A 15,957-nucleotide genomic window follows, 5' to 3' on the forward strand; every position below is an offset into this window, starting at 1 on the left:
CTTGGCATTTTTGGACATATAATACATTAAAAATCCCTTTTCTGCTTAAAACTTTTCATCTTAAAATAAAACACGGATACAGAGAGCCACACAAAATACTACTCTTGAAATCAACAGCCAAGTCACGAAATAAAACTATGTGAATTATCTCAAAAGCCCTGTGTATTAGACCGTTTTCATTCTGCTGATAAAGGCACACCCATGAAGGTAATTTATAAAGAAAAAGAGGTTTAATGGACTCACTGTTGCACGTGGCTAGGGAGGCCTCACAATCATGGTGGAAGGTGAAAGGCATGTCTTACATGGTAGCAGACAAGAGAGAATGAGAGCCAAGGGAAAGTGGAAACCCCTTGTAAAACCATCAGATCTAATGAGACTTACTCACTACCACAAGCACAGTAGGCAGGAAACCACCCCCATGATTCAATTATCCCACACTGGGTCCCTCCCACAACATGTGGGAATTGTGGGAACTATAATTCAAGATGAGATTTGGGTGGAGACACAGCCAAACCATATCACCCCTCTATGTGCCCTGCCTCTATCTCAAAAAAGTAATCACTATCTTGACTTTTATAGCAATAATTTCGTCACGATTTCTTCATAGTTTTGCCACCCAAATGTGCATCCCAAGCCACTATAGTTTATTGCTGTCCATTACATTTTATTGTCATTTAAATCCTTTACATCTCCATTCTCCCCACCCTTTCTTTACATTTGAACTGTGTTTGACCTGTCTGCTTTCCCAGTGAAGTTTGCTGATTACATATTTATGACATAGTGTAACATGTTCCTCTGTACTCCATGTTTTCTATCTTGTGTTTCCAATTTCCAGCAAATTGGCAGCTAGACTGAAAGGCTTGATCAGACTCAGGTTCAATGCCTTTAACAAAACTATAAGCAGTATGGTTCTTTAATCTAGTGAAATATAATGTCTAGTGGCCTCTTTCTATTGTGATACAAACAGCTATTGAGATTCACAGTCTCATGTTGGAAGCAGCCAATTTCTCCAGAGAAACCCTGGTTTCAAGACAACATCTTTGGCATTAGGAATACACGTTACTACTGAGCTGGTCATTGTTTCTAGAACTCCTCTTAGTCTTTCCATATTCATGAGTTCATGTTGACACTTTGAATTCAATTTCAAAGCTACAGAGGTTATATTGTTTTAACTCAATCTTTTCTCAAACTTCTTCTTTCCATGTCTCAGTTGTCTCTATTTTGCTTGACTCACTCTGACTCTATTCCAAGCTGTTTCATCTTAGAGTGGGGCCCTGTCCTGGAAGAGAATCCTCGAAAGTCTGTTTCAGTGGTGAATCTAGAAGCCAGACAATTCCAGATCCTTCAGCACACACCGTTATTCCCTTGCACTCACCCATTACTGGATGGAACGAAACCCTTTTTGGCATTAATTGCTGTTCTCAAATTGCTCTGTTCACTTTATGGTAGACTTCTCTGGGTACCTGGTTTTCCTCTCCACTGTTTCCTCTGCTTTCTCTCACATAGATGTTGACACTGTACAGGTCTTGGGTCAAGTGGTTTGTCTTCATGTACTGACTGTCTTCGGTTTGTGGCGATAGCTTATCTCCCAGTTTCATGGTAAATATTGTCAACAGGTTTTTAGTGTTGCTATCTAGCTCTGTCTACTTTTATGTAGGCATTTGGAAATACAACACCTACCCTGCTGCCATATTCCCCCGGATCACTTAAACTATTTAAAGTAGGTCTTTGCCATTGTAAGTCAAGACAGTATAGACTAACACAGACCCCAATCATTTATCTCATTAAAAGCTACTTTACATACACTAACATCAAACCATTAAAGTAAAAAAAATAGCATAATGATAATTTTAAATGATTATAGTTAACATTGACCCTGAATGGCTAAAAGTGAACAATATACTTTGAAATAAATCTTTTTATTAGCTAATTTTTTTATGGTCTTTAGTCCTTTAGTGAGTGCTCCTAACATTTTCAAGAAAAACATCCAGGTCGTGAGGTGGCTCATGCCTATAATCCCAGCACTTTGGGAAGCCAAGGTGAGCAGATCTCAAGGTCAGGAGTTCAAGATGAACCTGGCCAACATGGTGAAACCCCATCTCTACTAAAATAAAAAAATTAGCTGTGCGTGGTGGCTTATGCGTGTGATCGCAGCTATTTGGAAGGCTGAGGCAGGAGAATCGTTTGAACCCAGGAGGCAGGGGTTGTGATGAGCCAAGATCACGCCATTGCACTCCAGCCTGGGTGACAGAGCAAGACTCAGTCTCAAAAAAAAGAGAAAGAAAAATGTCCAGCAGCAGATTTGCAAGTTTTCTTTAGCATAAGTCCCATGCCCGAGTTCTGTTAATCAATAGATTTGAGAACACAAACTCAAACCATGTTAAATTATTTTCCTAATGCAATTGTTTACAACAGTTATTTCATCTATTGATTAAACAAAAGAAATAAACTGAAAACTTACTGTGATCCCCGGAGTCAATGCTGCAGGTGAAACCACTTTATAAAGAAGTATTCAAGAACAGAACCTCCTCAGACATGGTTCAAAATTGCTGGCTTTATATTAAGTTATGGTAAGTTTTTAGCACAAAATATAAACTAATTTTGAAAATTATCAATGTTATTAATGAGGCAATGAGTGATCTACTGGTTCTATTTTATTAAATAATTTAAAGTAACTTGAATAAATCCAGTTATCCTAAAGTCAAGTGCTACTGCCTCAGCTTATCTTTTTCACTGGGCCAAAAATGGCCACCACTGCTGTTTACAAACAAAAACAGCTTATACTGTGAAAGCTTATAAGCCTCTATCATCTTAAAATCAGTAACATTTAAACAATATTGTTGGGTAAGATTGAGAGAAAAGCCTGGCAACTAACTCTTTTTTTTTTCCCATTTATTTTATTGCATTTTAGGTTTGGGGGTACATGTGAAGAACATGCAAAATTGTTGCATAGGAACACACGTGGCAGTGTGATTTGCTGCCTTCCTCCCCATCACCTACATCTGGCATCTCTCCCCTTGCTATCTCCCCCTAAGTCCCCACCCCCCACTTTCCCTCCCCTATTTCCCCCCAACTGACCCCAGTGTGTAGTGCTCCCCTCCCTGTGTCCATGTGTTCTCATTGTTCAACACCCACCTATGAGTGAGAACATGCGGTGTTTGATCTTCTGCTCTTCTGTCAGTTTGCTGAGAATGATGGTTTCCAGGTTCATCCATGTCCCTACAAAGGACCCAAACTCATCATTTTTGATGGCTGCATAATATTCCATGGCGTATATGTGCCACATTTTCCCTATCCAGTCTATCGTCGATGGGCATTTGGGTTGGTTCCAGGTCTTTGCTATTGTAAACAGTGGGCAGATAACTCTTAATCTCTGCTTTAATTTGTGAAGAAAGTGTCATAGTTGTAGGAATTCAATTGCAGCAATCATGAGATTATTATTCTCCGTTAATATATTATTCAGACCTTCTCATAGGCTTCAGTTAAAAGGAGCTACACTGAGATGCAGGAAATGACAAAGTGCTTGGTGTCCATCACAACAGAACACCCCAAAGACCTCTCAAACAACACATGTCCCATTACATTATCCCTTGCACCCTTCCACGTTTATTTGCAGTGTTGAGACACTATATAGCTTCTTGTTAACTTTGCCCTTTCTGCTCAGGGCAAAGCCTCACCTTTTTTAAGATCTCTGCAGCAATTGCTGCAATAAACTGCTGCCTGCTGGGCCATCAAATCGAGATGCCTTGTGAAAAATAAATGTTTCTTTCTTTTTCAGCGCTTCATTCACATTCCATTCTGTGCCATACACAAGACAATTTTTATTTTTAGGCTTGCTCATTAAATTAAAAGTAAAGGGCTAATGGTGGAGAGAAAGGTCTGAAACAATAGGAACTTTCTAAGAATGGCTTTTCCTAATTGTTGGTTATAAAAAATGAAATATAAAAATCCAAACTCTTAAGAAAGTACAGAAGGAAATGGGGCTTAATAGCAAGAAAATTATGTTTTAAACACTTGACTCATTTTCTCCCATTTTAATGTGCTGAGTTATGGCAAATACCTGGTGGAAAACTAAAAAATCATTTTCTAATGTTATTAAATGAAAACTAATTTCTGCCTATGTTTTGGAACTGTGCCTCACACACAGTAAGGACTCAGTAAATATTAGCTATTATTTATTTATATTATAATGACCAACAAACTTAGTTGTATGTATTTTTTTGTTTTTGTGCCTTCAATCTCACAAGAAGCAGTCCAATCCATTTTGAATTCCATGTTGTCTCAACAACTCAGGCCCTTGCATTCTCTCCCTCTTTTTTCTTCTGGCTGTTTCCTCTCTGCTGTAATCGTAATTAGTTCTAACTCCAAACCCTACTCTTTATCTCCCTTCTATCTACCACCCTACTTCTCATTTTCTTTTCAGGGCCAGACTGGCTCTAATTTCTCACCACCTATACACTCCACAGATCACCAAAATTAACAGCTGGTCAGAGAAAGAGGGGCTAGCAGTGCCTGAGATGCAATTGTGAAGTTGGATCACTTTCCAGCCAGATGGCAACTAGGACTCCCTCTCTAGTGTGAAGTGAGTATTGAAGGCCTCTGGCACACCGCAGCATGGCAATTACCAAGAATTTCACCTGTGGTGACTTGGAATGGATGACAGGTTAAAGGGATGCAATGGTTTCTGTGATAACTTTGGCACTCGTGAAGTATGATAAAATACTAATTATAAGGACTGGGGGATTTGTTTGGTTGTTGCTAAGTGTTGTTGATGCACTGAAGAGAGAAAATAACAAGCTCCATTCAGCCAATTAGTCACTTAAGGCAAAATGTGAACATTTAGAAGGCTCCCGGAGCAATGTTTACAGATGCCTTCCTCTCTTAGAACCACAAGACAGACCATGCTAAATACCAGGCCTCGATTCTAATTGTAAGAGTGGAGAAGTGAGAGTTGAAATAAGCCTGAATTCACAGCCCCAACAAGTCTCCTACATTATCAGGGAAGGAGTGGCACCAAGGCTAGGGCTAGATATCCAGGTGAGTACACTCAAGAGCACTGAACTCTCAGGCTCTCCAGAACACTCTGGGCTTGAAGAAGCAGCCCTCTCCCCCTTGTTAGGCCATAGTAGACCCTGCTGCATTGCCTAAAGACTAGGCAGAGGCCTCAACTTAGGCAGATGCTACAGAAGACAATACCTACTCTCCTCAAGAACCGTCTAGTTTTTTTCCTTCTGACCAAGATGAATAGCTAGAGTCACAGATCACCATGGCTCTGGCTAAAGGAATAAAAGAGATTATTCACTGAAAGAGCTGAAGGATGTGGCTAATATGTAGCAGAAGAATTCAGAAAAGCAATTTATAAGTGCAGTTTCTGGAGGACCCAACTTGAGACAAATATAGACATGCCTGCGGATGCCCCCCCAAATCAAGTGTAGGCATAATAGCTAAGCATATAAGGAGAATCACTGAACTTGGAAATGGAATGACTCAAATCCAATCTTCCACTGTGGTTTTTGTTTTGATTTTGAGACAGAATCTCACTGTGTCACTCAGGCTGGAATGCAGTGACACAATCCCGGCTCACAGCAACCTCGGCCTCCCAGGTTCAAGCTATTTGGATACCTCAGCCACCGAAGTAGCTGGGATTACAGGCATGTGCCACCACACCTGGCTAATTTTTTGTATTTTTAGCAGAGATGGGGTTTTGCCATGTTGGTGAGGCTGGTCTCAAACTCCTGGCCTCATGTGATCTGCCAGCCTCGACCTCCCAAAGTGCTGAGATTACAGGTATGAGCCACCACACCGGCCCCTACTGTCTTTTTTGTTCTGTTAAAAAAAATTTTAGCAAGTAGTATATAATTAATAAACGTTTGTTGAAAGAAATAAAGAATAAACGCACATCATTTTAAATCATAAAATATTCCCCAAATCAGTCATTAAGGCAATACCTACTTTTTATAAATTCATATTTTCATGTTTAATTATATTCAGACTAAATATCCTAATTAATGAAAGTTAAAAAGGACAGATATGTCAGGCTCTTCTCACTGCAAGCTTGGTAGTCAGAAAATCACTCAGGCTACCTCGAGAAAGATGGATCTGTTGTAAGGAAACACATGGAAGCAGAGGAAATCGGAATCAGGCAGAAACCCTGCGTAGCCTTCAACTGAGCCTCACAGAGCGGGAATGCAGCTCATAAACTGAAATGTTCTGATACATTTCCAGGCTTGAATTATCTTGCTGCCCCCTCATCAGCAAGAGGCGGGAGAACATATGCCACGATGACTCAGTCCTCTTTGCCCCTGCTTCTGCTACTCTCACAACTGACCAACTTCCTCTACATTTATAGCACCTGCTTATTCATAACTTTGTCTCCTACCTCAGGTTCCTCTCGCCGTGTCTCTTTTTACTTCTGCTCCCTCAGCCAAATGTCAACTTTCTGTATATATCTCACATCCAAATACTCAATAAGGTAAAACGTTGTTGGTCAGAAAAACTCTCTATTTGAGCAGTCTTTTGTACTAGGGACCTTAATGCTGATTGGCTAGTTCTGTGACTGATGATCCTTGTCTGATTAGCCACGGGAAAAAGACAGCTGCTTGATTGGTAGTTGGTAACTGATGAGTGCGTGGACATCCCTTGATGCAAAAGCGCCTAAGAAAAGCGGCACCTGGCTGGGAAGCTGACCCCCAGCAATAACCCCAGGCCAGGAACTGAGAAAATGAATTTTCAGTGTATAGTTGATCATCTCTGCCCATGTATTTTAGCTTGTTTGTGTTGCTGTCTGTTCACTAATTTGTTTTTAAGTGAAGAAGATGAGAGCAGGGGAGCTCCCAGAACAGAGTTTAAGTAAACTGAAGAAAGTTTCTATCTGGAACTAATAAGGATTATGGAGATTCCATGAAGATGAATTGTCAGGGCAAAGCAAAAATAATTAGGAAAAGACTAGACTAAAACTGGCAGGAGTTTTTGTGTCAAACCCTGGTTTTATCTTCAACTAGTTAAGTGTTTTGGGGAATGCTGGGGGTTGGGCACCTATCAGAATAATCTGAGAAAGTAGTTTAGCAAACAACCCAGGTGCTTACTCACCTTCCCTCCCCCCTCACTCCCATTGCTACTATAACATGGTTGCTATATCAGAATTCTTACAGAAGATAGGAAGGGTGTTATTGGAAAAATGCTTCAGCAGTGATTTAGATAAACCCACTACCACTCCACCATCCTGGTTTACAGTCATTGGACTAGTTGATAGCTCAGATAATGCACTGATTCTTTTATAGCTTACCATTTTCAGAAGTAATAAAAAATTTAAAACTCTTCGGAAAATAATCTTGAGACTCTACAGGCTGGACACGGTGACTCATGCCTGTAATCCTAGCACTTTAGGAGGCAGAGGCAGGTGGATCACCTGAGGTTAGGAGTTTGAGACCACCCTTGCCAACATGGCAAAACCTCGTCTCTACTAAAAACACAAAAACTAGCCAGGTGTGGTGGTGGCCGCCTATAATCCTTAAGGCAGAAGAATCACTTGAACCCAGGGGGCCGAGGTTGCAGTGAGCTGAGATCGCACCACTACACTCCAGCCTGGGCAAAAGAGCGAAACTTCATCTCAAAAAAAAAAGAGAGAGACTATATAAAGAACTTCCATAAATCTATTTTTAAAAAGAACCCAAACAAAGTGGGCAAAATGTATGGCCAGAGAAAATACCAATGGCCAATAAATATGTGAAAAGATGATGAACCTCATATGTAACTACAGAAACGCAAAGTCAAACAATATTGAGATTCAATTATTTACCTATCACACTACAATTAAAATGTTTAACAATAAATAATGTCAAAGACATGGAAAGCAACACAACAGTAACAATTAAAATATTAAATGTGTGGAGCCAATTACTGAGCCAGTTCTGCTTCTCACTACATAATAGAAATACACGTGGAAACACACACGCACAGATTTGTATTTTAAAATCTGTAATATAAATTACAAACATAATTTTATAATGGTAAGAAGTTTAGAAACCATCTGAATGTCTATCATAACAATGTAGCTGGATCTCTATGATACATTAAATGAGAGAAAAAATAAACACTGTAATACACAAATATTTTTTAAATATGCAAAACAATAGAGTTCCAACAGTTTCTATATATGTATCTAAATATATTAAGCAAGCTTGGAAGGATCTCTGGGGAGTAGAAAAGAGGAGACAAAGATGGAGAAGTGGCCTGAAGAAACACTATTCTCTTTAGAGCTTTATGTTTTTAAAAAGGAGATTATACTCATGCAGTGTAAGTATAATTTTGTTAATTTGTAAAGAAAACATATTAAATTATTTGGAGCTCCTGCCTGACTGGCACACCCAAGCTTCTTAGAGGATATGTAACACCCACAGCACCTGCTGAAAATATTCCTTCACTATTCCACCCACATTTAGTGAGTACCTGCCGTGCACTAGGCTTTGTTCAATCTCGGCAGTGGGGGTGCTGCGGTGAGCAACTGCTCCATGTTCTTCCCCATATACTCGCTTCTTCTGCTCACCCATCATTCTGCCTCTCCTACCCCATAACTTGGAGTTGCACGTGGCTTTGGCTTGCCGCAGAACCAGCTCCCACTCTAACACTTTGAAGACAGTGTCATGTAGCGGCTGGGAGCACAGGCTCTGGAGTCAGACCGGCTGGGTTCCAGCACCAGCTCTACTACATCTTTTGTCAACTTGTATAAGCTATTTTACTTTCAGTCATGCCTCCATTTATTTATTTGTAAAATGGAATCACACTGATCCATATTATATAGTTGTAATGATTAATGCATTAGAATGTGAAAAAAGCTTAGGACAAGAGCTGATACACGGTAAGCTCTTGACAAACATTAAATATTATCATTATCTTAAGAGCCAGCCACAAATAACCAATGTCTCAGGACAATTATTTTAGAGAGAATCCAATCAGCTCAGTTCAATTGAGGGCTTTATTTCTCTTTGTCTTGTTATTCACATATGGCCACAAGATTATCCCTGACCATAATTTCAAGGCCTTTTATGATCTAGCTTTGGCTGGTGTGATGGTTAATGCAGAGTGTCAATTTCATTGGATTGAAGGATACAGAGTATTCATTCTGGGTGTGTCTGTGAGGGTGTTGGCAAAGGAGATTCACTTGGAGTCAGTGGACTAGGAAAGGCAGACCCACCCTTAATCTGGGTGGGCACTGTCTAATCAGCTGCCAGCACAGTTAGAACATAAAGATGGAAAAGTGTGAAAAGGCTAGACTGGCTTAGCCTTCCAGCCTACATCTTTCTCCCCTGGTGGATGCTTCCTGCCCTCGAACACTGGACTCCAAGTTCTTCAGCTTTGGGACTCAGACTGGTTTCTTTGCTCCGCAGCCTATATATGGCCTACTGTGGGGCCTTGTTATCATGTAAATTACTACTAGTTAATAAACTCATATTTATATCTCCATCCTATTAGTTCTGTCCCTCTAGAGAATCCTGACTAATACAGCTGGCCCCACCTGACCTCTTCAAGTTCACCTGGGACCATTTGTTAAAAGTAACTTATAAAAGAAAAAGAGAAAGAATATACCATTCTGACATTCGTTATAAAACCTATTATTCCTGTATTTTATATTCATGAATTTCTCTCTGTTTTAAATAACCCCTTTTTTCTTGAGCCATTTGAGTGGGTTCCTGTTCCTTGCAACCAAAGTACCTAGAATAGAACAATTCCTTCAAGTAAATGGGTCATACATAAAATATCCTCATACTCATTACTTATGTGCAAGTGTTGGACAAGTGACCTGTTATATAGGAATGATGCTCAAGAGAAGTAAAAGCAGAAAGTGAAGTCTTTTTCATCATTCAAGAAGAGAAAACATGCTGTAGGTGGCAACAGCAGAGTGTTATTCAGATGCAAAATCCAAGCGCCCTTTGTGAGAGAATCTGTTTTATTACCTTTTTTAGTTCTATTTCACTATTCATTAAATTGAACCCTGAAGGGACTTCGATTTTGCAATATTTCATTAGTTACAATGTTAACCTGAAAGTCAAAACTATATTTTGTTTTTAAGTATTGTATAATTCTAATTCCTTAGAAATTTAAGTTGTGTTTCTTTGCAGTCTGATAAAGTGAAATTTTTGTATCTATTTTCTAGGATGATAGGAATGATGTGGGCAACCCCTACCTGTTCAAATGTGCACATAGCCTGCTCCATGGCAACTTTGCCCATACTGAACAAATAAAAACACTTCTCCCTGGAGTCAGCAATTGACAGCTGCTTGCCTCAAGGACAAGGTCTATGTCTTTTTTAACTCAATCAGCTCGGCGCCACGCCAGTGCCCTGCACAGACAGATGCTTCATAAATGCTTTTGAATTGACTGAGACAGCCAGAAAATGCAGCATCTTCTCTCCTTTCTTCACCTGCTGCCTAAAGTGAGTTGAGAATCAGTAGGAACATGTTGGAAGAGAGAATGATAAAGGCAGAACTTAGATGCTGAGCCTAGCATTTAAAATAATAATGAAATTTTCTGAGAAGATTCTTACTAAAATCCACATGTATTCAGATAATCCCACCAGGAAATATTACAGGTGATAAATTCAGCACAATCACATTTTCCCCAGGTTCCCAGGAACATTTTATCCATCTCAGTGTGGTAGCCAGAAATCAAAAAAAGAGAGTTGAGAATTAATACCTGCACATTTTTAAGGATTTAATGAAATATTTATAGACTATTTCAGGCTTCTAATAAAAGTTATTACCCTTTGGTTGGTAAGCGTGACCTCCAGAGGACAATAACATTCTATTACATCTTAAAATTCTATAAAGTTATTACTTATCTCCTATGGGAAACCATCCTTTATTGACAAGAGATAGGATGGATAGTCTAATAGCTGAAATGATTCCATAAATAAATTTCAACTTGAAAGCTCTGTTGGAGTCAGTTACCAAATCAGAATTTTAAGATCTGTTACACTCTCAAAATTATAGCTAAGTATTGCTGAATTCCGTGGGCACATCAGAACCAGCTTTACTCTTGTCTTGAAGGACATGTGATTATAAATTGTGTAAGAAAACTGATGAAAAAGAAATTATATATTTCCTGTCATGACTAATAGCCTCCCCTCATGTCTTCATTTTAGGTCTGTAAAGCTAATAAAATGTAAGTCTGAATTATTAATAAAACTCTAACAAATGAACACTGCTTTTCTAAAAGGAAATAAATTATGTTAAATAGATTGTTTCTAAATATATAAAAAGTTTTGAAACACACTTACATTTGTACATATGAATGAGATTGAGACATACTGTGTGTATGTACACAGAATAGACTTTAATGCTTTTTCATTTTAGGTAGTATATAAGTAAAGTAAATTGCACCATCTGCTGGCTATAATTGGAAACAGACTCTAATTCTAAGCTCCAAGGAAAGGAGGTAAGAATTGAGAGCTACCTCCAAATATCAGAAAAAAAAGCTACACCTAGCAAACAATGAAAAACTTGAGAACTACCTCCAAATATCAAGGGAAAAAAGTTACATCCAGCAAACAATGAAAAATTGAGAGCTACCTCCAAATATTAGGGAAAAAAAGCTATATCCAGCAAACAATGAAAAACATCAGTACACTTCCATTCAAAGCCTTGAGGGTTCACTAGAAAGCCACTTGATATGGTAATCAGTTGCCGTCTCAGTCCTACCAAGGGTTTCTGCCCTGGTGCTGGCACATCAAAACAGTGAAACTCATGTCAGTATCTACCCCAGACCCAACAACAAATACTAAGCTTTAATGTTGGGAACTCCAAAGCCCATTCACACAAACAGAATTGCCAGGCTCACAGCATTTAGAGCTCATATTTTGGTAAAAGAAGTTCACAAGTTAGCAAATTTATGAATCTTTTTGCCAGCTAAATTCCAAGTAGTGCAGTACATTTGAATATGCTTCAATAAAAAGAGGAGAGTCTCCAAATTTGGAACTGGAGGCCTGTTGAGTCCTATCTATGAGATGAGATTCATAGTTATTTTTCCTAAGTTTTAATCCAACACTCGTAAAAAAGTAGATCTATACCATAGCTTTCAGTGACATCACTTATTTTTATCATTCAAAAGGTAGAATATTGTCCTATATTCTCTTTGCTCATGAGTCCTCTTACTCAGCCTGGTATTATTTTCTCTTTCATTGTTAAATTAGCCAAGTAAGGAGCTTTTCTATTTCAAGATGTCTGAAAACTACCCCATATTAATATTCACTCCCTACTAATTTTTCTAACTTGTTCAATAGCTGTTATATTTGAAACATTTTATCCTTGTTCCATCTATTGCACTAAATCACATCTTGAAAAATTCAATTACAAGTTCATGTGAATGATTTGAACTTGGGTTTTGTTGTTTATGATGCCACTGGAACACATCAACTGTGCTGCATTCAATGCAGGGAGCACATTACTCTACACAGTAATAGCTTCTTGTGAGACTCTGGCTTAGTGTAGACCTATGGCTTATCTGTAAAATCTTTTTTCTTTCCTAGTATATTTTTCATGTTGTGAACCTGAATCATTTTTCTATTCTATTATGAAGTACTAAAGTAACTTGTGTCTTGTTGTGAAGAAGAAAATCGACTTATCTTTTGAAGGACTCCACGTTTTATATTGAATGTAAACTATTAAATGCAGTTTTCCAACTGGATGTGACAACGTAGGACAAATGTTCTTGTCAATGATTATTTTCAAGGTGATTTAAACTTTCTCAAAAAGCCAGTTATATTTAGCCATTACTTTGGGGGAAAGGTAATTTTTTAAGTTAACATTTCCTCAACCCTGACATTTTCTTGCTTTTATGTGTTTATTATTTGAAATCTCTCCATTATTTCAACAGTTCTTTGAATACACAATTCGACCCAACAATTTAATAAATGTTACTAAAGGCTTCTTGTCAGGAGCTTATAATCTAATAGAAAAAAATTACAAAAACAGCTATTACAACACAATGTAGTAAGAACAATAGCAGAGAAACACTGTGTGCAAAGCCCATTGTCGCATCCTTTAGAGACTGAAAAAGGCATCAGAGAAGAATTGACGTGAGCTGAGCTGGCCCCTGAAGGGGATGGACAAGAATTTACCACCTGGCAAAGAACAGATGGGGAAGAGATTTCAGGCAAAGAAAAAGCATGTGAAAAACTCAAGATGTGAAAGAATGCGTAAAGTTTTCTTTTTTCAATTCCCAGTTCCTGTGACATTTTAGATGAAAAGTTCCACATGGAGAACCGATTTTCTAATAATGTCAAATAAAAAACAAGCCCCCTTATAAACTAAGGAAAGTTTGAATCTTTATAAATGAAATACCTTTTAGTAAACATATCTTCAAATACAAAATCTTTATTACCACAAAAATGTATTCAACTGTATTTTATAAATGTTTTCAGATTTCTATACATCGTCAGTGGCAGGGAAGGAGGGGTTCCTGCAGGAATAATTAGGTGCCATGGAGTAGTTTAGTGTGATTAAAAAACAGCATGAGAAAGATCAGTATAGGTTAAATTCTTGTAGAGTTCAGTGGCAAGGAAAAAAAAAAAAAAAAACTAGCTTTGCTTTGTACTCAGAATAATCCAGTCAGGCTGGATAGCAGGGTTGTGACCCTGTCAATGACTTTATTTTCTAAAAGAAAATAGGTAATTAGTTGTTCCTTTTGCTTTTATTAGGATAGACACAATTGGGAATTTCTGCATTTATTTTCATAGGAAGTTACACCTGATTCTCAGCTTGTGGCACCCTGTGCTATTGAAATTGAGATTTAATGATGAAGAAATGAATAGAAACATGGGCTAAATACTCCTGGAAACAAATGATTGCACTTTAGTGACACTGAGCGATTGGAAGGTTTGACAACTTAGGGCTTGAGAGTCCCATGTTTATGCTGCAGGCGGTCTGCATTTTATTTCCACCAATTTTCCCTATGATTGTGGGGGCGGAGGACAGAAGTGTATGTGTTTCAAATATATGTGTATTTTTTAATTAGAAAAATTTCAAATGTATACAGAAAAATTAAGATTATCCACATAAACATGTTTGTTTCATCTATAACTTCCCTCCTCTAGCCGAGATCATTTTTGAACCAGTCCCAGACATCAGATTATTTTCTCTGTAAACATATTAGTATGTATCTCTAAAATACAACTCTTTCTGAAAACAAAGCCACAATACTTCCAAGAAATTTTTACAGTATTAGAGATTAACCTTTATATGACCTCTATATCTAATTTATGTTATGTAATTACGAAATCACTTCTAGAAACATATATTTTGTCTTTTTCATGAATGAAAAGAAACTCTTTATCTGAACAGATCTTCAATGACAAAGTATTTGTAGACTACATATAGAGTATATATTTATAGGAAGAGAAAGGATAGTATAACATATATATGTACACATATTCATTATACATATATATACATATATGTTTATACATATACGTATATTCGTTACCTCTTCACTTAAAATATATCCTGAATGACAAACAGTAACTTTTTAAAAATTTTTTGCAATGGGATTTAAAATACATTAACAGAGTTTATGTGTTACTCATGGAGCAGAACACAGAACCGTACTCCCAGAGTGCCAGGATAACTGGCAGAACCTTAGATGAAAGTGAACCTTCTAAGAACATGGAACACAAGAAGCCAAGAGTTTCAGACCTAACAAAAATTCCCACTCTGAGCTTAGTACAAAATGTATAGAGCTACTCTCTTTAAGGAATCAAATGGGATTGGGCTGAAGAGCAAAGGATTGCTCCCCAAAAGCTATGAACTACATTAACTCAGGTACTGGGGACAAAATTTATAGCTGCTGCAGGTATTTCCACATTTATTTGACTAAAGCTGGAACGGCCATCTATGACAGAAGGAAGCTCCCTCATCCATCTACTGTACCCTGCAAGCTGACACAGTCTTATTAAAAAGGGTTGAGAAACACTGGCCTAACATGTACATTCTCCCCTCCCAAAAGAGTTATAAATATGTGTGGATGATAAATTTATATATCATATCCAATTATAATAAATTGAATTGTACTTTGACCATTTAATTCAATATTAAGTTGACTGATTTTGGGAAGTATTCACACCTTGTAAATTAATATTTAGAGCAGATGAAACTGGTTGAGTGTTAAATAGTCCTCTCAGCTTTGAGGACACCAGGAAGCTATATAGAAAGTTTATTAATCTGTGAATTGCTTTTTATATAAATTCAGCTTTGTACCTGTAGATTATTTAGTAAATCTATAGATGAAACCATACTAATTATTAAATTGTCCTCTAGATGCAAAATCTGTGCATGTGGGAAAGGAAAGTAAGGTGACACCATTTTAAATATTCACTTATGAAAAGTAGTTTTTGAAACAACTGCTAAAGACAAGTAGGATTCATAAATTGCGGAAGTTAGTTAAAGGAATCTTGATGGGATGGAAGTCAGTGACTAAACTGGGGAAGATTGCAAGAAGAAAGGGGAAAGAGCTCTGTGTGCTGTTAATCTCCCTAACCAGACGTCTTCATCTCATTGGGAAACAGGTACCATGGTGTGTTATGTCCAAAAAAAAAAAAGTATGTGGTTCTTTCTCTACCTTTCTTTATTATGAGCTAAAAAGGGAAAAATTAAAGTACCAAAAATGAAATTCTGAAAATCCAACCAAAAAGTCATTGTAGTGTGGTAGATACATTTTAGATAAAGAATCAAGAGACCTGAGCTCAGATCTGATACAGATCCTTCCCTTAAACAGTCAGTTTTCACTGGTGAAAGAATTTCACTCAGCTGTCGGTAACTATATGAAAACCTAAGCACTCTGGCCTGGCCTCCTTGCTCCACTGAGTCTCCTGCTGGGTCTTTCCATCTGCTTTCTCTATCAGCAGGTCTGTACCAAATTAGCCAATTTTATATGTATCTGAATCTCCTCCTTGCAAAGAACCAGGTG

The sequence above is a fragment of the Sapajus apella genome, unplaced genomic scaffold (assembly GCF_009761245.1).
Source record: "Sapajus apella isolate SASKATOON/1434 unplaced genomic scaffold, GSC_monkey_1.0 scaffold28, whole genome shotgun sequence".
Lineage (NCBI taxonomy): Eukaryota > Metazoa > Chordata > Mammalia > Primates > Cebidae > Sapajus > Sapajus apella.